Below are 24,878 nucleotides of genomic sequence, written 5' to 3'. Positions count from 1 at the left end.
GCGGGTTGGGTCGGCGGTGGAGGCAGAGGAGCGAGCAGGGGCACAGCAGAGGACAGATACAGCACAATAAAACCAGGGGCGCAGAGGACAGGCAGCACAGAAACGGCACAATAATATCAGGGTCACAGAGGACAGGCAAAACAGATACGGCACAATAATATCAGGGGCACAGAGGACGAACTGGCAGCGGCAGTGGTGGCGGATACCGGGACCCTCGGGGTGGGCCACGCGACGGGAGGAGCGACCGGCTCTGACCAGGTCAGGTCAGGTCACAGCTCCCCGCCTCGCGGACACCACCTTTTGAGTCCAGTGGCAGGGATGAGCAGCTGGGAGGCGGGAGCGGGGTGGCGAGTGGGGAGGGGAGTGGTGATGCTGGAGGGAGCGGGGTTGGGGCCGTGGGGGAGCAGCAGCAGGGAGCGGGTGGGTCGGCAGTGGAGGCACAGGAGCGAGCAGGGGCACAGCAGAGGACAGATACGGCACAATAAAATCAGGAGCGCAGAGGACAGGCAAAACAGATACTGCACAATAATATCAGGGGCACAGAGGACAGGCAAAACAGATACGGCACAATAATATCAGGGGCACAGAGGACGATGCTAAACAACAATTACGGCACAATACTTATCAGTGGCACAGAGGACGAACTGGCAGCGGCAGTGGCGGCGGATACCGCGACCCTCGGGGTGGGCCACACGGCGGGAGGAGCAACCGGCTGTATCTGTATCAGTGTCTCCCTTTGTGTATAAGTGGCTTCATGGGTTGGTGAGTAGCTACATGAGTGTCGATATGGGTTATTAGTTGGTTTTTTTGAGTATTAGATTGAGTGTCTGTATGGTTTAGTGGGGGGGTATTACTTAGTGCGTGCACAGATGCATGAATGACTGACTCACTGTTTGTATGTGTTTTGAAGACAGCTTGTGTGCAGGAATATATGGGTGGATGAGTGTGTGTATGTGTTTGTTAGTGAGTGAATGACTGTCTCAATAGTATCTTTATGAGTAACTACATATGTTTTAATCTAGTATATGTGAGTATTGATGTATATAAGTGATTATATGTGAGAGTAAGAGATTGGAAAAGTTCCTGTATAAATAAGTATGTGTTTCTATAAGTGATTGTTTAAGAGAGTAACTATGTTTACGTTTCTGTAGAAGTAAGTGTAGTGGTGTGTGTATAGCTGTATATGCAAGCAAATGGATGTTCGATAGTTTATTTGCATATGTGTGTGAGTAACTCTATGGGTGAGTGCAGGTGTGTAACAGGATGTACAGGTGTATGAGTACATATGATGAGTGAGTACATGTATGAGTGACTATATAGAACTGTTGGTGGATGTGTATGTAGATTTTGGAATTACTGAATAGGTTGTTCTAACTGGTATTGGTATCTCCATTTTTTTGAAAATGTTAGTTACACATTTTTCAATGTGTTTATCAAAGAATATATTACGCTGAGAGGAAGTCTGCCACTCTTTAACAAGGATGATGTCATCAGTGATGTCATCAGTAATGTCATTTGAGATGTCATCAGTGATGTCATGAGTGATGTCACTGACCATGTCATGAGTGATGTAATATGTGACGTCATCAGCAGTGCATTGCGGGCGCGCAAGTTATAGTTTGATCAACTAACTATAACGGGGGAATTTCAAAGGTTTTGTATGAGTGAAATGTCTAGCTAACTATAATATGTGTGAAACCGATGTTTTTTTCAATGAATTTGCAAGGTTTTTTAAAGGCTAATTCCTAACTATAATGTGTGTAAAACCTATGGTTTTTTCAGTGAATTTGCAAGGTTTTTTAAATGCTAATTCCTAACTACTACATGTGTGAAACCTATGTTTTGTTCAGTGAATTTCAAAGGTTTTGTAAATTATAAATATTAAAAGTAATAATTATTATACTTCTTTCTTTTTATACTAATTTCTTACATTTTCAATATAAATATGTATATTTATTTTATTTATTAAATTATATTTCATATTCTTAATGTAAAATAATAACAAAACTAAATTGAAAAATAATTTTGTATTAATTATTTGTTTCCAATATATTAAAATGTAATTCTATATAATTACTTTATCATTTTTTGGGGGGATAATCGTACCGTACGCATAAGCTGATGGAATTACACCAAATTTGGCAGCGAGGTATAGTTCGATTCGCAGATTGTGCTTTTTGTTAAATGGAGTAAATTTGTTTCAGTAGTTCATGAGAAAACCCAATAGACTATGCATGTAGTCTTCTATGCACCGGCAAACTTGTCTTTTATACCTTCAATTCCTCAATCTGTATCCTTACACTTCCAGTAAACACTATCACACTTCTGTTTCAGTATTGTAGTGACCATACAGCACTATGTGCTTATCTATACACTATTCTAAAAGAATCCATTCACTTCATTAAAACACTAATCAGCAGATGTACAATAAGTGTTACGTTCCCAGAGATAAGACAGTTGTTGTGTACTGTGATATCACCTCCTTCTGGAGCAGGGCTTTATATTGTGATGAACCTTCCACACACCATGGCACATCTTTTGCACTACCAGTGCATCACAAAAGTGACGTAACAGCTGTGTTAAAAGAGGCACAAGGGGGTTGTAAATACACCCCTAACACATACAAATTTACCCAGGCAGTTTCACCAGCAGTGCAAAATTAAGCATAGACTTGTAACATATTTATATGGATATGTTACATTCAAGTGCTTCGGAGGTACTACAGTATACTATAGGTAAACACCATATAGATTTATGCTGTGGCACTTCCTTATAGTTCTGCACTTTCACATTCACCATACACTAGTAATGAATTCATTCATTTATTTATGAACTACACATTAATTCTGAGAAACTTTTATACACTAACATAGAAATATAGTTCTTTCTTTGACCAGTGAAGGTAGTTCTAAAAATAACTGTTTTTTTGTGTTTTTAGTTTTCTATTTTTTTGTGTTTTTTCAACAAGTTTTTTTTAAAACCAAAAAAATGGAACTGGAAATCAAAAAGTGTCCAATAGGAACAAAAGAATGAACATAAAAAGAACTAATGTCGAGGACACCAATGCTCCTGCTTCCTGCGTCTTATCTGGTCAATAGACTGTTCCCCATAACACAACAGTTTATCACAATAAATGCATACAATTTTAACTTCACCAAAGTCAGGATCAATTTGTGGGTGTGGGCTGCTTGCTGAAAATTTAGCTGCAGTAGTTGATGTGCTTGGTGCAGTAGTAGGTGGGTTGTCCTGCAACCTCCGTCTTGCAGCTCGAGCAAAGTTGTTGGGGTGCAAGTTCTTCACGTGTCGCACCATATTTGCTGTGCCAAAGGAGTATTTTTTAGATGGATCACCCCTTGATATAGTTGTTTGACAAATTTACAGGTTACTTTTGGAGCATTAACCTTTTTTTTCCCTTCTGGAAAAGTAAAAAACTTCCAAAAAACAGCTTCTTTCCTCTTCTTTGGAGGTTCTTCAGTAATGAAATCTCCCTCTGAAGAATGTCTGGAAGATGAGTCCATTGCTGTTATTAAGGTGATCTTCCTTCTATTTGACAAGATGCTCAGAAGAGATGTTTCTTCTTAGAAAGTCAAAGTAGAATGATTAAAATGGGACAGAACTTTCAACAGTTGCAATAGGAAGTGTTATGAACCAATCAAATCTCTTCTTTTAAAATCACAAGGCTTTGTCTACGCTTATGGTGTGCTTACGGTGCTCTTACGATACGAGTACGCATGACGTTCTACTGCGATTTGAGTAATTGTTTTTAAAAGTAATATTCGATTGTTAAAAGTTTAAATAAACTATTTTCATAATTATCCCAGATAATGTCTTCCCTTAGTATGTACATTAAATACATAAATATATGTTTTTAAACAACTTGAAAAATTGGCGCCTTTCGTGTACAGGACGCCGTACATGACGTCACACGGAAGCTTTGATGCGACGTGGAACATCAAAGCATATTCGTATCGTATGTGCGGGTACGCGCTGAGTATAATTAGCAGTACAAAGTATGGTGTGATCACCCTCTCAGTGACAAATCAGAGCACAGGGCGCGCTAACGAGAATGATTACAAGTGGTCACTCATTGGACATCTGGTTCTGGGCCTGCCTCTACGCACATGATAATCCCGCCCCGTCTCTCTCTGTTGTTAATTGTTGGTGCATACACTCACACTTGCACATGCTCGGTGCACACCCGTCCACACTCCCCAGATGCCACCAACTAGCTTGCTTGCTTGCACTAAACCTGGAACTAGATCCATGTTGGACCCCCTGAGCAGGTGTAGAGGGTCAGAATGTTTCTATCCTGCCCCCATTCCTTATTTTTCAACTTTGTTTTACTGTTCTTGTGACTCGGTTCTACAGAGGCACACGATGGCTGTCAACACTTCCTGGTTTGGAGTGTTGACAAACAGTTGACATCCAATCATCATGCAGTTCGTGCTCGTAATTGTACGGATTTCCGTACGCGTGCAGTACTTCGTCTCTAGATATCACTATGATTTTTCTCAGGAACTAGTGAACGGATTTACACCATTTAACAAAGAGCACTATCTGCGCACCAAACTCTACCTCTCTGCCAACTTTGGTGTAATTCCGTTCAGCTGTTCAGGCTGTAGCCTCTATATATATATCATATATCATAAGGCCGTATTGTCTCTGTAGTGTTCACAAATGTAAAACTCCGATGAGTCCGGTCTGTGCAACGCGGTTTTTAAAAGATTCTTCCCAAGTCGGATGATGACACTCCTTATCACAAGTCTGTTGCATCTTTATGCCTTCGTGAAGCAGGCCACCGTCCTTTGCTGGAGTTTTACATTTGTGCACACTACAGAGACCATACAGCCTTACAATAGGCCACGCCCACTGGGGCGGGAGACTTGAATTGGCAATATGACATACCGCGCCCCCTGGGGCTGAGAAAGTGAATTTAAGTAGTTGCACGTTCCGGCCTGATGTCACTTGAGCCTAAGATGCCATGGAAGAAGAGTCAGGAGACTCGAAATGCGTCTGGCAGGGCAGCTGAATTGGGATGACTTCCTTGCCATCTTTGTTTGCAGCCTTTGTGAAATAAAGTACAACTTGGATTATAACTTACCTGTTTGTTGGCTTCTCCACTGGGGGTAACTCTGTTTGATTCACTGTAAAAACCATAGGTTTCACACCAGTTATAGTTAGGAATTAGCATTTTAACAAACCTATTAAATTCACTGAAAAACCATTGAAATTCCACGTTATAGTTAGTTGGACTCACTATGACTTGCGCGCCTGCAATGCACTGCTGATGACGTCACATATTACATCACTCATGACACGGTCAGTGACATCACTCATGACATCACTGATGACACCATCCTTGTGACAGAGTGACAGACCTCCTTTCAGTGTAATGTAACCCTTGATTTTTTCAGAGAATTTCATAGGTTTTTAAAATGCTAATTCCTAACTATTACTGGTGTGAAACCTATGTTTTTTTCAGTGAATTTCATAGGTTTTTTTAAATGCTAATCCCTAACTATAACTGATGTGAAACCTATGGTTTTTTCAGTGAATTTCATAGGTTTTTTAATAGCAAATCTGAATGTTGAATGTGGTAGGAAAGTAAGGAAAAGAGAAGTAAACATGAAGGATAAGAATAAGTGAGGGAAGCAGAGTAAGGAAACAGGGGTGAGGTAGGGTGAGAGAAAAGTAGTGAGGTTAAAGCAAAGGGTGATGACAAAGCTACATTTTTTGAGTCACACTTACCATATAATTAATGTATACTTAATTACATGTTTAAACTACACTTTGTATCGGTGAAAGACAAAAGAAAAAATAAGTTATAATTAGTAAAATATATATTTTAAAATAGAAGAGACAGGTCAAGAGGTAAAAAAATCATAAAAGTGTACTAAGAAATAAAGCAAGAGTGAAGGATACAGAAAGGGAAATAAAGTAATGTAGAAGGACAAAAAGAGGGAAAAAGAAATAGAAGGAGAGCAAATTACTGAAGGTAAGTAAGATACTAAAAGAAAGTGAGATACCAAAACTAAATCAGGAAAGAGGAGTAAGTAAAAGGGGAATGAGTGAAAGGGAAAGGAGTCTGAATGAGGATCGGTGTACAAGAAAGAGGAATGGAAGATGACTTAGAGTGAGTGAAGGGGAGTCACAGAGTGAAGGGATGAAGGGAGTGTGGATAATATAGAAGGATTGAGGGAAAAGGAGTGAGGAAGTAGGTACACAGAAGGACTAAGGGAAGGACTGAGTGAAGTGTAGTACAATGAGTGAAGAAAGTAAAAAGAATAAAGGAGCAAAAGAAGGAAAGAAAGGGGAAGAGGACTAAAGCAGTGGTACTGAGAGAATGTGAGAAAGCTGAAAAGTGGTGCAAGGGAGAGAGGGGATGCAGACAGTTGAAATGGGATTGAGGGGTTGTGAAAGAAGTGGAGTAAAGGAACAGCGATGAAACAAAGTGAGAGAAAGGCAGTGTGAGTGAGTAAAGAGAGCTGAAAAAGGGTGGAAAAAGGAAAGTGAGTGTGAGACAAGGGGAATACAATATAAATTACACAATACAAACTATAGAATAACTTTTACAACATGTTAGATAGTTTATTTTTGCTGTTCTGAGAATATATTGAATTTCACTAAAAACAGTGAGTTCAAACTATTCATCATATGACAGCGGGAAAAAAAAACACAATCTAAAAGATTGTGTTTTAGAAAACCCATATAAACTTACAAATCATATATGTACACTAATCTTTCATTCACTTACTTTTCCTTGAGGCCAAATAGTAGATTGTGAAGGTCCTTTTTGTTGGAAAATGCTGTTCTTTTAAATTTCCATTTCATCGACTTTCTATAAAAAAAGATCTAAGAACATCTGAAATAATTTTCAACGTTTTCATTTTCCTCCTTGTGTTAAGTTATGACTCTTTGCTCATACCTTCAACTTTCCTTACGGCCAAATAGTGTCAGATATATCAGTAGTTCAGTTCAGTTCATCTTTATTTCAATGGTTAAAAACCATCATACAAATACACATTATAAATCCACATTCAACACTTTACATTGTTATTCTGAACTTTACAATATTGCATTTTTTTTTTAAATATTATTAACATTAATTAAAACGGAGAGAGCAATTAATTCATTTCATCCTACATCAACCCCTGGTATTTCATAATTTGACAACAATTTAAAAAAAAACTCATGATAGAACACTGAGTACGCACATCAGTTGCTCTTTGCAAGAATAATAAAGCAGATTTAGCATGGTAAATTTTTGACTCCTCTAAAATATCCACAAGAAATCTTCGGCGCGGGATTCTATAAAAAGGACATAATAGTACAAAATGAAGGGTGTCCTGCGGAGACCTATTGTTGCAGACGCAGGCACCCTTCTGCTCAATTGTTAAAGTAAAACCAGACCGGTAGCTAAAATGTTAGGTAGCAAATTGAGCCTAAAACGACACATTAAAAACCTCTCTTGTTGACTATGCATTAAAAAAGATACGGTTCCATACCCATTTCATTGCTCACAAGAGAGTGCGCTACTACAGATGTTTTATTAGAGTCAAGTTGATTCCTGCTATAATCATATTTGTCCAATAGCTGCTTTTGGATGCGATATTTGCAAGAGCTATCAATCTTTGATGGGTCAGTAAATAATATTTGGGGGTCAATAGACTCTAGGGTTTCTTTATTGTATTTAAGCCATGGGATTTGCAACCATCTATCTTTCCGGAGACAATCTTCAATAATCTGTCTAGTTAGTTCAGCGTTTGGATTTAGCCAGATTCGAAGCCAGGTCAGAATTGGTCTTACTTTAATCAGGTCAGATATAAACGGGGTGCCAAGCTCCTTGTGTGTAATTGCTGCTGGGATGCTCTGTGGTAGCTTTAGCAGTTTCTTTAGGAATTTGTCTTCCTCTGCTTGTATCTGGTGTAAATCCTTAAAGCCCCACACCTCTGCCCCATATTATTATTAGTGTGTTTTGTAAAGGGCGCAGCGGCCCCAACGGGGCATCCCGGCGCTGGGAGACTCTGAGAACTAGAGGGACAGGTCAGAGGTACCAAACTAGGAAGAAAAAAGAAGGGTTTGAAGGGATTTACGAAATGCTGGTTCTGTCTGGCATGTGCGAAGAGCTAACGGAAGCTTATTCCAGTGCTTGGAGGCACAGACCTCAAAGGTTTTTCCACCAGCGCGGGAACGCCTAAATCGGGGAGTTTCTAGGAAAAATAAGGAGTTGGAGCGTAGTGCCCTAGTTTTAACAAAAGGGCGAAGAGTATTTTTCAGATGGGCCGACCCATTGCCTTTAGATGCACGGAAAGCCAGCGTCATTGCTTTAAAGACGCATCTTTTCGCAATGGGTAGCCAGTGAAGTTTACGGAGGTGAGGGGAGATATGATGTCTGGCAGGGATTCTCTCCACCATCCGGGCGGCGGCGTTTTGAACCGTCTGCAATTTGTAACATAGGCCTGCTGTGATACCGAGATAAAGGACATTGGCATAATCGAGATGGGATATGATTAATGCCTGGATCACAGTCTTGCGGCACTCCTACGGCAGATAGTTAATGAGCCGTTTGATTGTTCTGATTTTGGCAAAGCATGAGGCTGCGACTGTTTGTACCTGGGTGTCAAAGCTGAGATGGGTGTCCCAGCGTACTCCTAGGTTTTTCACCGAGTTTTTAGGCGTGGGGGCCTGGCACAGGTCTTCAGGCCACCACAGGCTGGCATCCAGGGGAGAAGGAGAGTTGAAAAACAGAATCTCCGTTTTACCTGCGTTGAGACGGAGGGAATTAGCATCCATCCAGTTGGAAATGTCTCTTAGGCAGGATTTCAGCGGGTCGAAAGCAGATGCAGAGGGGGTATCGAACGTGAAAAGTAGCTGGATGTCATCAGCGTAAGATGTGGATTTGATCCCAGTCTGGGAGATCAGCTTAGCCAAAGGGGTGAAATAAACGTTAAACAAAAGCGGGCTAAGGTGAGAGCCCTGTGGGACTCCCCATTTAAGTGGCCTGGCAGAGGAAGTGAAGGGAGGGGTGAAAACTTGTTGGGTGCGATTGGACAGGTAAGATGACAACCACTTTAGAACAGAGCCGCCTAGCCCTAAGTCCTCCAGCCTTCTCAGCAAGATCTTATGAGAGACGGTGTCAAATGCTGCTGAAAGACCCAGCAGCACTAACACCGCCCTCGACCCTCGGTCAAGCGTCCATCTCACAGAGTCGGCCATTTCAATGAGGGCCGACTCCGTGCTGTGGCCCGACCTGAAGCTGTGCTGGGAGGGATGGAGGAGCCCATTGGATTCGCTGAAACTAGCCAATTGGGAATGAGCCAGCTTTTCCAAGATCTTGGCTGGGGCAGGCAGGAGGGAAATGGGCCTGTAATTGCTGGGGAGGTCTGGGTCCAAATTGGGTTTGTTCAGAATGGGGACTAGGGAGGCATGCTTCCATTTGGTAGGGAAGCATCCTGTACGGAGTGAGTCATTCCAGATGTGATTTGAATAGGGGTTAAGCAGGGGTGCCAGTTTTTTGTATTCCTTGGCTGGCCAAGGGTCGTTAGGGGAGCCTGATTTACATTTAAGGAGCTCAGTCATAGAATCTGCTTCCGATATTACCGCAAATTCAGTCAGGGAGAGTGACGATGGTGTGAGAGGAGTGGATCGCTTGTCGTCTCCTTCTGTATTAGAAGGGGGAAAGGATGTTTGGATGTTCTCAATTTTGTCCTCCAAAAATTGAGAAAGCTTGTTGCACAGTGCCTGTGAGGCGGGCTGAGATCTGGTCAACGCGGCGGGGTCTGTGAAGGATCTAACAATGTTAAAGATCTCCCTGGCTCCATTGCTGGCGAGTTTTATTCTAGAGGCCAGGAAGTTCGGTTTGTGCTCCTCTATCATTCTCCAATAGTCTTTGAGGGCAGTTTTATAGTTGGCTTTACTGTCCGGAGAGTAGTTCTGTCTCCAGCGGCGTTCAAGAGATTTACAGAAGGTCTTTTTCTGCCGAAGTTCATTGGAGTACCAGGGGGCTGAAGGTGCCGTCCTGTAAGATTTGACGGGTTTTATGGGGGCCAGGGCATCTAAGGCCTGACTTATCCATGTATCTAGGTTGTTAATAGCTTGGTCGGGGTCGGTTGACAAGCAGGGTTGGGAGTTGCTGAGATGTTTCTGGAGCGCATCCAAAGTGATGCGGCTCCAGTTTCTTCCTGAAGATTTAGGCGTGATAAGAGATCTGCAGGAGCGGGGAATATCAATCTCGAAGGAGATAAAGAAATGGTCAGACCAGGTAACCGGGTGGGGGGGCCACCCGGATAGAAGAGAGATTGGAGCAGATTAAGTCCAGTGTGTGACCCGCATTATGCGTGGGTAAGGTTATTAATTGGACTAGGTTACAGGCCGCTAGCATGGAGATAAATTGACTACTGTACGGGCATGAATCATTGTCGACATGGAGGTTGAAGTCTCCTAATGCGGTAAAGTTGGAGTATCGTGTACTGAGCTGGATGATATAGTCCGTCAAAACCGGAAGGTGCGAAAGGTTGGAATGAGGGGGATGATAAATGAGTATTCCCGAACAGGAGGAGGACGGTGAGGTTTGGATGCTAAAAGGCAGACCTTCTATACAGTCGATGTGGTCAAATGGGGGGAAGGAAGCTGTCCAGGTGGATTTATGGATTAGGGCAATAACACCTCCCGGTTTGCCATTAGATCTATTGGCACAGCTAATACTGTAGTCCTCTAGTAAGGCAAGGGAAATGGCGGGGTTCGTAGTGTCATTGAGCCATGTTTCCATTAGGAAAAGCAGATCCCACTTGTTATCTCTGAGGGACTGCCAGATGTCAAAGGCATGTTTGGTCAAAGATCTGCAGTTAATAAGTGCAGATCTGAGAGTCAACGGGGGGTGAGCACTAGAAATAGAAGCTGAGGTGGGGGCGTGGATTGGGCGGGATGTTCCTATTTTGAACACAAATCTCTTGAGAGGCTTTTTTCCTGCCATCATGATAAAGGACTTAGTCAGATTTACTGAAAGATCTAGATTCTCCATGAACCTTGCAAAGCCACTCATTAGCTGCTGCAGGCTCACTGCTGTTCGTGTGAGTAGGACCGCGTCATCCTCGTACAAAAGTACCGGTATGTGACGTGATCCTACTTTTGGGCAATCAGTACCCAATGTCAACAGTGCGCTCTCCAGGTCATTTATGTAAAGGGAAAATAGGAATGGAGCCAGGATACACCCCTGCCTCACCCCGCCAGTACATGGGAAGGGATCAGCACTCACCCCTCCCGCTCTATAGCGGACCTTGGCAGTGGTGTTCCAATGGACTTCCTTAAGTACGTTTATCAGGTCTGGATCAATTCCCAATCTATACATAAGTGCCATGAGTTTAGTTCTGTTTACATTATCAAATGCAGCTGCCAGGTCCATAAACCCCATGTACATGGTTCCTTTATCTGCTTTAGTATATTTAGCAGCTAGTAGGTATAAGTTGAGACATTGGTCACTAGTTGACTTGCCTGTTCTAAACCCGTACTGGGTATCCACCAGGGTGTTGTGTACTTCAGTCCATTCTGTAAGGTTGTTTAGAATTACCCTACCTAGTAGTTTAGCTGAGACATCAATCAGCAAGATTGGTCTGTAGCATTGTGGATTATCCCTACAGCCTTTCTTATACATAGGAACAATCAATGCAGTTGACCAAGATCGCAGAAGGCCAGATTTAATTGCTGCATTAAGCACTCTGGTCATAATCGGTGCCCATAAGTCGGTGTTGCTTAAAAAGAGGTCTGGGGGTGTGCCGTCCGGGCCTGACGCCTTATTACACGTCAGCCCTAGCACTGCTTTTAAGACTTCCGGCAAGGAGAATTCTAGCTCAATTGCTCTGGAACCCTCCCACACTCCATCCCCGTTTTCTACCTCCTGTTGATTATACAGACTTTTAAAATGGTTAATCCATTGTTCAGGGAGTATATTGGTGCTAATTACAGGGGAGCTAGAGTCTTGGTAGCAGGGTCTATTTATAATTCTCCAGAATTGAGCATAGTCCCTGTTTTCTCCTGCTTCTCTGCCCAAACTTGGAGTGCACTCTTTGCTCAACCTGTATTTTGTAATTACGTCTACAGAGGGCGATTTATTTGCGGGGGACTTGCACAGACGCGTTTTGGCATGCTGCCTTCGTCAGTGTGTATTACACTACAACATTCAACATGTTTTTTCGTGAGCATAGGCATCAACAAAGGACTCAACCCTCCTGGAGTCACGGTGGGCGCCATCTTGGAATGTATATACAAGACCATTAGGCCCATACAAAGCACATGTTCTGCCCACAAATGGGCTGTTATCCATGGACAAGAGGGTATTCGTTATATTAAAAAGTTTAAATATTAAACAATTTATAGAGCCGTGGATCAGCTAATGTCCTCTGTTAATTCATCCTGTCACAATTACTCCACTATAACAAGATGCACATGTATCACACCGAATAAATAATAAAGGTAATCAAATTACATCATTCGAAGACTTGATGTATATGGCAGTTCAAATCTATACCTATGAAAAATCAATTGATTCAAATTTAAAATTCAAAAATTAATCAATCGAATGTTATAGAAAAAATAGAAACATCCTCACTTCAGTGGCAAATTCACATATATGATCATCTAAAGCTGATAAGTATAATAATCAAAAAATTACCAAAAATTACAAATCAAACGTCTCAAATCACAATTTACAGCTGGCATTTCGGAAATAGGCTTAGATTCATTGATGGTGGGTTCCATGTTGGTGCATCTGGCTTTCCATACATTGCAACCCATGTGTTGGCATTCCTGTATGTTCTCAATTTGCAGCTTTACTTTCCTAAATGGAGCGCCATTTCCTCCCCACTATTCAGACCCCGTGGATGCTTGGTAGAGAGATCTATTATATACCTCGACTCCAGTATGCGGAGAAATCTTAAGCGGTCGCCGCCCCTGGCGTTTGATGGGACAATGTCCAAACCAAAATATTGCAGTTTATTTCGGTCCCAACCGTGTATCTCAGCAAAGTGGCGGGCCACCGGATAGGCAGGATCTGCCTTATCGATGTCCCTGAGATGTTCTAATATCCTCAACTTCAGTTCCTTGATTGTGCTACTGAGGTAGCGAAGGCCAGAGGGGCAGAAAAAGCAATATACTGCGTATTGAGTGCTGCAGGTGATAAACTTTTTAATGAATATTTTCTTCCCTGTCTCGGGGTATCATATACGATAGAACTCTTTTACTGCCCGCACAAGCCTTGCAGCGGCCACAAGGATAAAACCCTTTCTGTTCTTTCAGAGTGTTGATCTTCAATATATATCTTACCTACTGGCGGTCGCCAGTAGGTAGTTATAGTTAGGAACTAGTTTCCATAGGTTATCTGCAACATTCTATTTGGGGTAACTTTGGCACTGGTGGATGAATCTTTGTGAATTTCTCAAAGAATATGGCCAGTCCGCTCCTTCCCTGAAAGTTTGGGGGGGGTTCGTCAAGTGGGGGCTGAGATAAAAGGGGGTCTCAAAACGTGTTTTCCCCATGTTATTTTTCATAGGACGATTAGACATGGCTACAGCCCGAACGGCTGAATGGAATTGTAAGAAATGTGGCAAAGAGTCTGGTTCGCAGATTACGCTTTTCTTTAAATGGTGTAAATCCCTACAGTAGTTGCTGAGAAAATTAAAGTTGAAATCCATTTTATATCAATAAGCACCCCTTTGCGCAAGCGGAATTTTGGTTTGCTGTTTGACGTTTGTCAACATTCGATTCGGAGGAAATCAGGAAGTGTTGAACTCCATTTTGTCAGTGTGAGTCAACATATTGTAGAGAACAAAGGGGCAGAACGTGGAAAGGGGGCAGGGTGGAGACTCCCTGCCCCCATAGGTTTTCTCAGGGGGTCCATTAAGGACCCCCAAGGCCAAAAGAAATATATATATTTTTTTTTAACAAAATCACGAAGTGCGCGCACCTGGTTGCACACCTCGATCTACAGGAGTGTGAGAAACTATAGTGGAGATCGTGGAAAGGAGGCAAGGTAGAGACTCCCTGACCCCCTAGGATTTCTCAGGGGGTCCCTGAAGGACGCCAACGGGCAAAAAAAAATATGTTTTCAGAAAAAATACTGCGAGGTGCGTGCACCGTGCGCGCACGTCAACAAACAAACATGAAAAATATATAGTTAAATAACATGTTAGAGAGTTTAGATGTTGGTTGGCTCTAAAAAGAGCCATTGTGTTTATAAAGTGTTTTTGATACCTACAAGTAAGTACCGATGCAGAGTCGTAAATTCAAAAGAAAGACTCTGTTCCCGTCATCTGTGAAATGTACACCGTCTCTTCTATAAATGCCTTGCATGTTGTAACGCAAGTTGTTGTGGTATATAGAACCCATTCCATAATCTCTGAGGAAAGCAGAAACAGACTAATTCACATGTTTCCTTGCTTTCTCAATCTGTGCACAATATTGGTTGGACCAATTCCATTTTTGTCTTTGGCATATATTTGAAAATACCAAGGCAGTTTGTTGTAAAAAGTGACAATTGCCCAAAGGTGTCCTTTAAAAGCATTTCCAGACCTACCCCAGTCAAAGTGCCCAGGTCATTTCCACCACAGTGCACAATAATGGGGTCAGGGTGTGGCAGATCTAAACAGTATTTTACCAATGGCATCAATTGGTGACATTTTAATCCTCTCTGGTCAATCCCCATAATATCCACATTTGGTACATCAAGGTTTAGAAACCATCTATTTTCTGCATATCTTTTACTCCAGAAAATATAGCTATGTCCTATAACCCAAACTTTTAGCATTTTGAAGGCAGATCCAGTAGTTGTCAGATGGGCTGTGGAAGTGAAATGACAGTTAGAAGCAATTGAAAAAATAGAAATGATTGGTTGTTTCTTACGATTCAAGATTGAAAAGTAGGGTGCATGCTAATGTTTTTTTAAGGAAAAAATGCTATTGGTTGAAAATAGAAATGATTGGTTGTTTCTTACAATTCAAGATTGAAAAGTAGGGTGCATGCTAATGTTTTTTTTAAGGAAAAATGCTATTGGTTGAGAAAAAATCATCATAACTAACAAAGCAGTGGATAAGCAGGTGTATTTGAAGGTCAAACAGCCTTTCTGTTTTTTTTGCAACATTGAGATATGAACTTCTGATATGTGTCTTCAGCCAGGTACAGTATGAGCTGTTACCATGGTGACAGGCAGAGAGGGCAGAGGGGGGTGGTTAAAATGTATGTGACTATGAAAATATTGAACGGTAGAACCAATTGAAATGTTAGTTTGATTTTGAATTTGTGTGGGAAAAAATGTGATTGGTTATGTACGTGAATGTGCGCCTCTAACTCTTTTTCACTGTATTTCACCTTTTATTTTGCCTTAGTCATTATAACTGTTTCACTCCCTCACAGTCTGTCACTATCCTTATTTTTCACTCACTGTTTTCTTTTCTTTCCACTACTCTTCCTTTTCTTTCCTCTCTGTTTCTATAAATGATTTTGTCTCACTTACTACTTTTTACTTTCTCTTATTATGTTTTTTTCCTCACTCCTCTTCCCTCATCCCGATGTCTAATCCCTCACTGTTACTGCTTTTCATTCACTCTAAGTACTTTTTCCTTATTCTCTTTCCTCACTTTCTTTCCTTCAATTCTTTTTCCTGACTTCCTCACTTCATCTCAGTGATGTCATTTGAGATGTCATCAGTGATGTCATCAGTGATGTCACTGACCATGTCATGAATGATGTAATATGTGACATCATTAGCAGTGGATTGCGGGTGCGCGATATATAGTTAGTGCAACTAACTATATATGGAATTTCAATGGTTTTGTGCGAGTAAAATAAGGTTTTGTAAATGCTAATCCCTAACTATATATGGTCTATAACCTATGGTTTTTTCAGTGAATTTTCAAGGTTTTGTAAATGCAAATTCCTAACTATATATGGTCTACAACCTATGGTTTTTTCAGTGAATTTCATTGGTTTTTTAAAAGCTAATATCTATAGCTGTAAAATGTATTCTTTATTATGTGACGTATCACGTAGCCCGTGAGACGCCTCATGACGCATCGCATAACCGTGACGTATCGTCTCTGCAGCGCAAAACAAAATCCGTAACGTAAGCGCGCCGGAGCACGCTTACAGATATATATATTTTTTTAACCTTAATTAGACAAAATCCACACGTGCACATATCTTGAGGCCTTGCAAGGGCACATCAAACAAACAGTCCCTACAATTTTGCCAAGTTTGGTGGAAATCTACTCCTTTAAATTTTATTTGACTGTTTCTCTTGATTTTCCCCTTGTTACGCTTACCGGAACGCTACCCGGTATGCAAACAAACGCTCCAAAAACACAATATGTCAGACTCCCGTTACGCTGCCGGTTAGCTGCCCGGTTAACTTACTGAGAAGCGCCTCTACCGCGAAAAATCGAAATTTTTTTTCTTTTGCCCCGCGGGGAACTTTAATAGCCCCCTCATCCATCCTAGGGTTTCAGGAGGGGTCTACCTTACCCCTTTCCTTCATTTACACCTTATTTTTCCACCTCTTGTCTCTCGATCCCACCAAGAGACAAGATGGCTGCCGCTCCGGACTGTTTACTGTTTACAATGTTGACAGCCAATCAGCTTCTCCTCAGACTCCCGTTACACTGCCGGTTAGCTGCCCAGTTAGCTGCCCGGTTCGCGTACCGGGACGGGCCTCTAAGGCGAAAAATCGCAATTTTTTATTTTTATTTTTTGCCCTGCGGGGCACTTTAATATCCCCCTCATCAATCCTAGGGGGTCAGGAGGGATCTACCTTGCCCCATTTCCTTCATTTCCCCCTTCGTTTTTCACCACCTCTTGTCTCTCGATCCTACAGAGAGACAGGATGGCATCCGCTCCGGACTGTTTACAATGTTGACAGCCAATCAGCTACTCCTCAGACTCCCATTACGCTGCCGGTTAGCTGCCTGGTTCGCGTACCAAGACGCGTCTCTACGGCGAAAAAATCATATTTTTTTTAATTTTTTTTTGCCCCGCGTGGCTCTATAATATCCCCCTCATCAATCCTAGGGGGTCAGAAGGGGTCTACCTTGCCCCCTTTCCTTCATTTCCCCCTTTGTTTTGGCCTCCTCTTGTCTCTCGATCCTACCGAGAAACAAGATGGCGGCCGCTCCGGACTGTTTAGAATGTTGACAGACACCGGAGAGCCAATCAGCTTCGCTTTGCAAAGTTCCGTTACGCGTCAAGTACGCGAACCGGAGCGCTGCCCGGAGCGCTGCCCGGAGCGCTGTTACAGATATATATCTTTTTTTGAACGTTAATTTCTCAAAATCCACTGGAGCACATATATTGAGACCTAGCAAAGGCACATCGGGCTAACAGTCCCTACTATTTTGCCAAGTTTCGTGCAAATCCATTCAGCCGTTCGGGCTAAAAGTGAGGCCAACCGCCCTATGGAAATTAACATGGGAAAAACGCGTTTTGGGACCCCCCTTTTTTCTCAGCCCCCCCTTGATGACCCCCCCCCCCAAATTTTCAGGGGCTGCTCAGAAACAAAATGTTCCATTTTCCTGAAAATTTCAGCCAATTCCGTCCACAAACGCCAAAGTTATTAGACATAGAATTTTCAAAAATCCCATAGAGAAAAAATCCTAACTATATATACCTACTGGCGACTGCCAGTAGGTAATATATATTACCTACTGGCTATCGCCAGTAGGTATATATAGTTAGGATTAATTCCCTATGGGATTTCTGAAAATTCTATGTCTAATAACTTTTGCGTTTGTGGACGGAATCGGCAGAAATTTACAGGAAAATGGCACATTTTGTTTCTGAGCAGCCCCTGAAAATTTGGTGGGGTTTCGTCAAGGGGGGGCTGAGAAAAAAGGGGGGTCCCAAAACGCGTTTTTTGCATTGAGTTTTCCATAGGGCGGTTGGACTCACTTTTAGCTCGAACGGCTGAATGGATTTGCACGAAACTTGGCAAAATTGTAGGGACTGTTAGCCCGATGTGCCTTTGCTAGGTCTCAATATATGTGCTTCAGTGGATTTTGAGAAATTAACGTTTAAATCAAGATATATATCTGTAACAGCGCTCCGGGCAGCGATCCGGTCCGCTTACTTTTCGCTTATCGGAACTTTGTGCGCAGAAAGCTGATTGGCTCTCCGGTGTCTGTCAACATTCTAAACAGTCCGGAGCGGCCGCCATCTTGTCTCTCGGTAGGATCGAGAGAGAAGAAGAGGTGAAAAACGAAAGGGGAATTTAATGAAAGGGGGCAAGGTATCCCCCTCTTGACCCCCTAGGAATGTTGTTGGGGTTATTAAAGGGTCCCGTGGGGAAAATAAAAAAAAAATGATTTTTCACGGTAGAAGCGCTTCACGGGCCGCGAACTGGGCCGCAAACTGGTAGCGAAACGGGAATTCGCCATTTTGTGCTTCGTTAATTAAATTACTAGGTATAAGTGGGTGCGGGAGACGTATCCTAATCCCCTATGTTTCCTGAGGGTGGCTGAGGAGGCTGATATATGTTGATACATCTCTTCCAGCGGCTGCGCCATCTTGCCTTTTTTCCAATGCCACAATTTTGTCGTGCACGGCAGCCATTTTAGATGCCAGGCTGGTCCCAGGCTATCACCTACCCCTGCGGATGTAGTTTATGGCCCCAGCTGTAGAGAATTCAGACATGCCAACCCTCCCGATTCAGGCGTGTGACTACTGATTTCAGTGCTAGTCTCCCGCCTCCCGATTTCTGCAAGCAAAAACACGGGGGCATATTACGAACAACTAGCGATAATTTTTGTCTCTAACTTGTTTAGAGACAAAAATTATCGCCGCACATCGGCGATTTTTATCGCAGATAAACCTTGCTATTATCGCAGAAAAGTCAGCGATATTCATGTATTATCGAGCAAATGCTCTTAGCCATGTTATCCACCTCCCATTGGATAACATGGCTAAGAACTGCTCAGGGCAGGTGTTAGATTTTGGAGATATTCGCGCTTAGCGCGAATATCTCCAAAAGTTGGTAATAGAAGGTAGCGATGTTAGGGACTGTTTCCAGTCGCTAACATCTTGGCACGCCACTTAGCATGTCATTAGTGATAAGTATCACTGACATGCAAAGCGGGGCCCAAGATGGTCGCTATCTCCTTTTAGCTGTCAGTAACTGGTGTTAGCGACAGCTTGGTAATAGGGAGATAATTTTTGTTTAGAGACAAAAATTATCGCCGCACATCGGCGATTTTTATCGCAGATAAACCTTGCTATTATCGCAGAAAAGTCAGCGATATTCATGTATTATCGAGCAAATGCTCTTAGCCATGTTATCCACCTCCCATTGGATAACATGGCTAAGAACTGCTCAGGGCAGGTGTTAGATTTTGGAGATATTCGCGCTTAGCGCGAATATCTCCAAAAGTTGGTAATAGAAGGTAGCGATGTTAGGGACTGTTTCCAGTCGCTAACATCTTGGCACGCCACTTAGCATGTCATTAGTGATAAGTATCACTGACATGCAAAGCGGGGCCCAAGATGGTCGCTATCTCCTTTTAGCTGTCAGTAACTGGTGTTAGCGACAGCTTGGTAATAGGGAGATAATTTTATCTCCGCTTTCAAGGCTTTTAAAGCCAAAAAAGCGGAGATAAACCCCCTTGATAATATGCCCCACGATTCCTTGGGGGTTTCAGCTGACAGGGCTTGGTATTGTGTTACATGGTAATTTTTCCAGGAAACGTCAGAGGGTCGATGCAGGGGTTCTAGAAGAGGTGATAAACCATTTAAGCCTCATGAACAAGCGCATGGTCTTTTAAAGATTTGTGAAGTACTCGGAGCGGCGGTGTGTGTGTGTGCCCTCTTTCAGGAGCGGGCGGGGGGGCACTGCCAGCAACTTGCCAGGTCAGGTAGTGTTCAACACGTGCATCACCCTTTCTCTGCTTGCTATTGCGCTCCATGCTTCGGAAAGGTAAGAAAAAGAACGTGCATTTGAGTTTGAAATGTCCGATCCTGCAGCAGCACACTTCCAAAGCCCACACATGACAATAACCCGATTCAAGGCCCCATTCACCCGTTTTAAAAAAAATAGATAACACTCCAACAAAGTAAGGTTATAAAACTTTATTAACTATTAACTTTAACGAACGGAACAAAAACTAAAAACATTTAAACATTTCTCAACACAAAAAGCAACAATGGTTAGAAGCTGTCTTTTGTGCGAATAGTCCCAAGGCAGCACAACGTGCAGAGTTCTGGACGGCACCCAGGTGATGTCGCCTGGGTGCCGCACTGGTTTAGGGATCCTACAATGCAGCACAGAAAAACAGCGTGGGGCGTCCCGGGTGGTGCGGGGGGAGGCCTCGTCAGTAGCGGTCTGTGTCCAGTGTCACATGGCTGACACAACATGTACGACAGGCACCCAGGTGATGTCCAGTAAACTGCTGCACTGGTTTTGGTATCCTACAATGCTGCTCCGAAAATTGGCGTGCGGCGGCCCGGGGGGGGGGGGCGTGGGGGAGGCGGCGTGAACAGGCTTTCCCAGGTGGCGGCCATCTAGCTGAGTTGCGCCCGCTCTTGCGGCTACAGCGTCTCGCTCACCATGTTGTTGAGTTGCTCCCACTCTTGCAGTGCAGCGATAGGCGGCTGCCACATGGCTCTTAAAATGGCGGACGGCTCCTCGGTTTTAGGCCTGGTCCACTGAAATGGCCCTGGGACACTTTGGAACTCGGACGCTTGCCTGCTAGGGCTTGGGCTCCATTCTCGAAAAGCGTCCCCTCAGCCGTGAAGATTCTACAAAAGTCTTGGGGGCCCCGACTCCCGCAGGCTTCCGGTGGGGAGCGGCTGCCATGATTGCTCGCGGAATGACCACGACGGAGCCACGAGATGGTGGTGCTCTCATGCTGACGCCAGCTTCAGTCTGAATGATCCAGAAACAAGGTGGGGCTTTCATCGTTTGGGAAAAAAAAATGTTCTAAACCAATGAAAAGTGTTATTTTTAGGTCATATGACCAAGCCTTCCATCTTTAGGAAACCAAAAGTAAAATGAACCAATGAAAAGTTTTATAAACAAGTCACATGACCTGTTATGCGGCATAGGGCTACAAAAAGTGTAGAAAATCCGTTGACACGTGAGGCGGCGTCAGTAGCGGACCGATGTGCGAATAGGCCGAAGGCAGCACAACGGGCCGAGATCCGGATGGTACCGAGGTGGTGTCCAGCAAATTGCCGCACTGGTGTGGCCATCCTACAATGCTGCGCCGAAAGACGGCGTGTCCAGCTGAGTTGCGGTCACTGTTGCGGTACAGTGACTCGAACGCGCCGAGATCCGGATGGCACCGAGGTGGTGTCCAGCAAATTGCCGCACTGGTGTGGCCATCCTACAATGCTGCGCCGAAAGACGGCGTGTCCAGCTGAGTTGCGGTCACTGTTGCGGTACAGTGACTCGAACGCGCCGAGATCCGGATGGCACCGAGGTGGTGTCCAGCAAATTGCCGCACTGGTGTGGCCATCCTACAATGCTGCGCCGAAAGACGGCGTGTCCAGCTGAATTGCGGTCACTGTTGCGGTACAGTGACTCGAACGCGCCGAGATCCGGATGGCACCGAGGTGGTGTCCAGCAAATTGCCGCACTGGTGTGGCCATCCTACAATGCTGCGCCGAAAGACGGCGTGTCCAGCTGAGTTGCGGTCACTGTTGCGGTACAGTGAGTCGAACGCGCCGAGATCTGGATGGCCCCGATGTTGTGTCCAGCAAGTTGCCGCACTGGTGTGGCCATCCTACAATGCTGCGCCGAAAGTCGGCGTGGGGTGCCCCGTTGGCTTATGAGGTGATGTCAGTAGTGGACCGATGTGTGAATAGGTCGGAACCAGCACAAGGCGCCAAGATCCGAATGGCAAGTCCTGGATGTTGAGTGCCTCAGTTGAGAGTTCTGAGCAGTGCTTGTAAGACTGTCTGAAGCTTATTTGCACCTGCTGCAGCTTCACTAGGTCCGGCGGAACTTTTTTCCTTTTCCTTTCTGCTTCTTTTCCTACAATCCGTTTCATCTGAAGACACGACCAGGTCCCTGAATGTGTGCAGGGGGACGCTATTGATTGAATGAAAATGGCGGCTTGACACAAAGCTGACTCAAGCGTTACTGTTGGTGCTATACAGACAAAAATTGGTTTTCAGTTTGTACATTCTTCAGGTTTTTTTTTTCCATCCAAGTCTGATTGAGAGTTTGTAGAAAAATGGCTTCAGATTTTCCACATACTACTCTTCAACATTCTTCCTAAACGTAACAATGTGAAACTCACTAGGAGAACGGCTGTTTCTGTTTCCTTTCAAAATGCTGCCAACAATATTTTCTGAATGGAAGACACCATCTTGTAGCATAAAGGGCCGAAAGGGGTTCTGGTCTGGCCGATGGTTGGTGGAGACATTTTGACTATATCTTGGACCTGCCCGGCCTCGCCCAAAATGGCGCCGGTATAAATGGGACTCGTAACTCCTTGCCCGCAAATGTATATCTAGAAAATGTTATTGTAAGTGGCCCTGTTCTATTTTAATTACAAAATGTATGTCCACCGATTCCGCAACTGTTAGACACCTTAGTTCTTGCAACCTAATGGCCCGCTCGTTACGTTCCTCTACAGTGTAAATGTCTCCTCATCATATACGATTTCAGTTTGCTCCGTGGCCGGCCCACGTGGTTATAGGCCCGTATTTGTATACTGACATTTTCACAATAAAGGTTTTTAAAACAAAACACGGTAGTAGTATTTACATTGGTAAAGTTTTTACTTTTAGTCACTGTTTTCGAATCAGTAAAAGGCAAGTGAAATAAAGCAGTCCAATTACATGACGGATAAAAGGTATAATATGTAGGAACGCAGTAAAGATAAATGGTCAAGGGCAGTTGTGTTTTTCATGTCTGCAACATAAAGTGATCGATAAGAATCTGATAATCAGGCGTATCGGCGACTAAGACAGCAGGCCGAATCTCTTTTACTCAACGGCTCCGTCATGGAAGGAAGAAACGCCCTTTTTCTCGAAAAAGGAATATATTTTACTTGCAAGACAGTTGTAAATTTTCCGGGAAAGTACATTAGCCTGGAATATTATAACATATGTTTGAAAAAAAAATATTGTTCGAAAACAATAAAAAGCGTAATTTTTAGGTCATATGACCAAGCTTTTCATCATTAAATTAACAAAAGTAAAATGAACCAATGAAAATTTTTATTAACAAGTCACATGACCTGTTATGCTTACGTTACGCGCTGCGCGCCGCGCCTCGGATCACTTCCGGGTGCGCTAATGCGGCGTGTCATAAAACGCATTACGCGACAACGTAGGTCAAGAATATAGTCTAAATGTCTCCACCAACCAGCGTTCAGAACACAACCCCTTTCAGCAGTCCAAAAAGTTCTGTTAAATGACAACAGAGGGGACATGCAACAAGAACCATCAGTCAAAGAGGGGAGGGCAAGTTCTTCTCTTCCGGGTCATGTTGGGGCGCTACCGGAACTGATCGAATTGGTAGTCTATAGTGTTTCTGGATGTTTCAGACTAAAGCTGGCGTCAGCATGAGACCACTACCATCTCGTAGCTCCGTCGTGGCCATTCCACGAGCAATCATGGCAGCCGCTCCCCACCAGAAGCCTGCGGGAGTCGGAGGCCCCCAAGACTTTTGTAGAATCTTCACGGCTGAGGGGACGCTTTTCGAGAATGGGACCCAAGCCCTATCAGGGAAGCGTCCGAGTTCCAAGGTGTCCCAGGGCCATTTTAGTGGACCAGGCCCAAAACCGAAGAGCCGGCCGCCATTTTGAGAGTCCTTTGGCAGCCGCCTATCGCTGCACCGTAAGAGCGGGCGCAACTCAACTACATGGTGAGCGAGACGCTGTAGTCGCAAGAGCGGGCGGTAAACAGCTGAATGGCGGAAGAGGCACAGTGTAACAAAAGCGGGCGGAATGGCAACTAAAACGATAAAGGGGCGCCCCACTACAGCTTGTCTTCAGGTCAAACGGATTGTGGGACAAGGTCCAGAATTGAAGAGTCATCAAAAGGCAAAAAGTTCCGCCGGACCCCGGGAGCCGGCCGCCTATGTCGGGGGCGATCTCAGGCTACACCAGTGCTATAAGACTTGGGGAGGGTGTCGGAGCCAAGCGTCTTCTCCGAGTCCATGGCCATCACACCGCCCCTCATGGGCCTCCGTCAAGCTGTTTAGGAAGGTAACATATCACATTGTTTTCTAATGCAGTCAGGTCCACAAACGACACTCACTTACTTTGAGAATAGTGAAGCTGCAGTAGGTGGAAATAAGCTTCAGACAGTGTTACAAGCACTGCTCAGAACTCTTAACTATGGCACCCAACATCCAGAACTTATGCTATTTGAGAATGGCAGTGACATCGAAGCATCTCAGGGACCAAAACCATTAACGTACTTTCACGTATGAAAATCTTACTTGGGGAGGGGGCAGGAGCGAAGCGTCCCCTCCCAGTCAGCGCCACCACACCGTATGTTGAAAATCTGAAGCCATCGTTCTACAAAGTCAACCAAACTTGGATTGAAAAATCTAGAAAAATGTACAAACTGAAAACCAGTTTTGGTCTGCATAGCATCAGTAGCAACGCTTGAGTCAGCTTTGTGTCAAGCCGCCATTTTGATTCAACAAAGCACAGGCATTGAAAAAGGCTGAAATTCAGAACTCTAAACTATGGCACCCAACATCCAGGAGCTTGCCATCCGGATCTTGGAGCCTTGTGCTGTTTTCGATCTATTCACACATCGGTCCACTACTGACATCATCTTATAAACCAACGTTATGTAAATAGTTTTTTAATAAAATGTTTTACCCTGTTTCTTTGCTGGTGTGTTGTCTATATTTTTAATATTTGCATAGGGTTTGTCGTTATTTT

This window comes from Lissotriton vulgaris, chromosome 5 (genome assembly GCF_964263255.1).
Source record: "Lissotriton vulgaris chromosome 5, aLisVul1.2, whole genome shotgun sequence".
In the NCBI taxonomy this organism is placed as follows: domain Eukaryota; kingdom Metazoa; phylum Chordata; class Amphibia; order Caudata; family Salamandridae; genus Lissotriton; species Lissotriton vulgaris.
Note: the sequence above shows the minus strand (reverse complement) of the source record.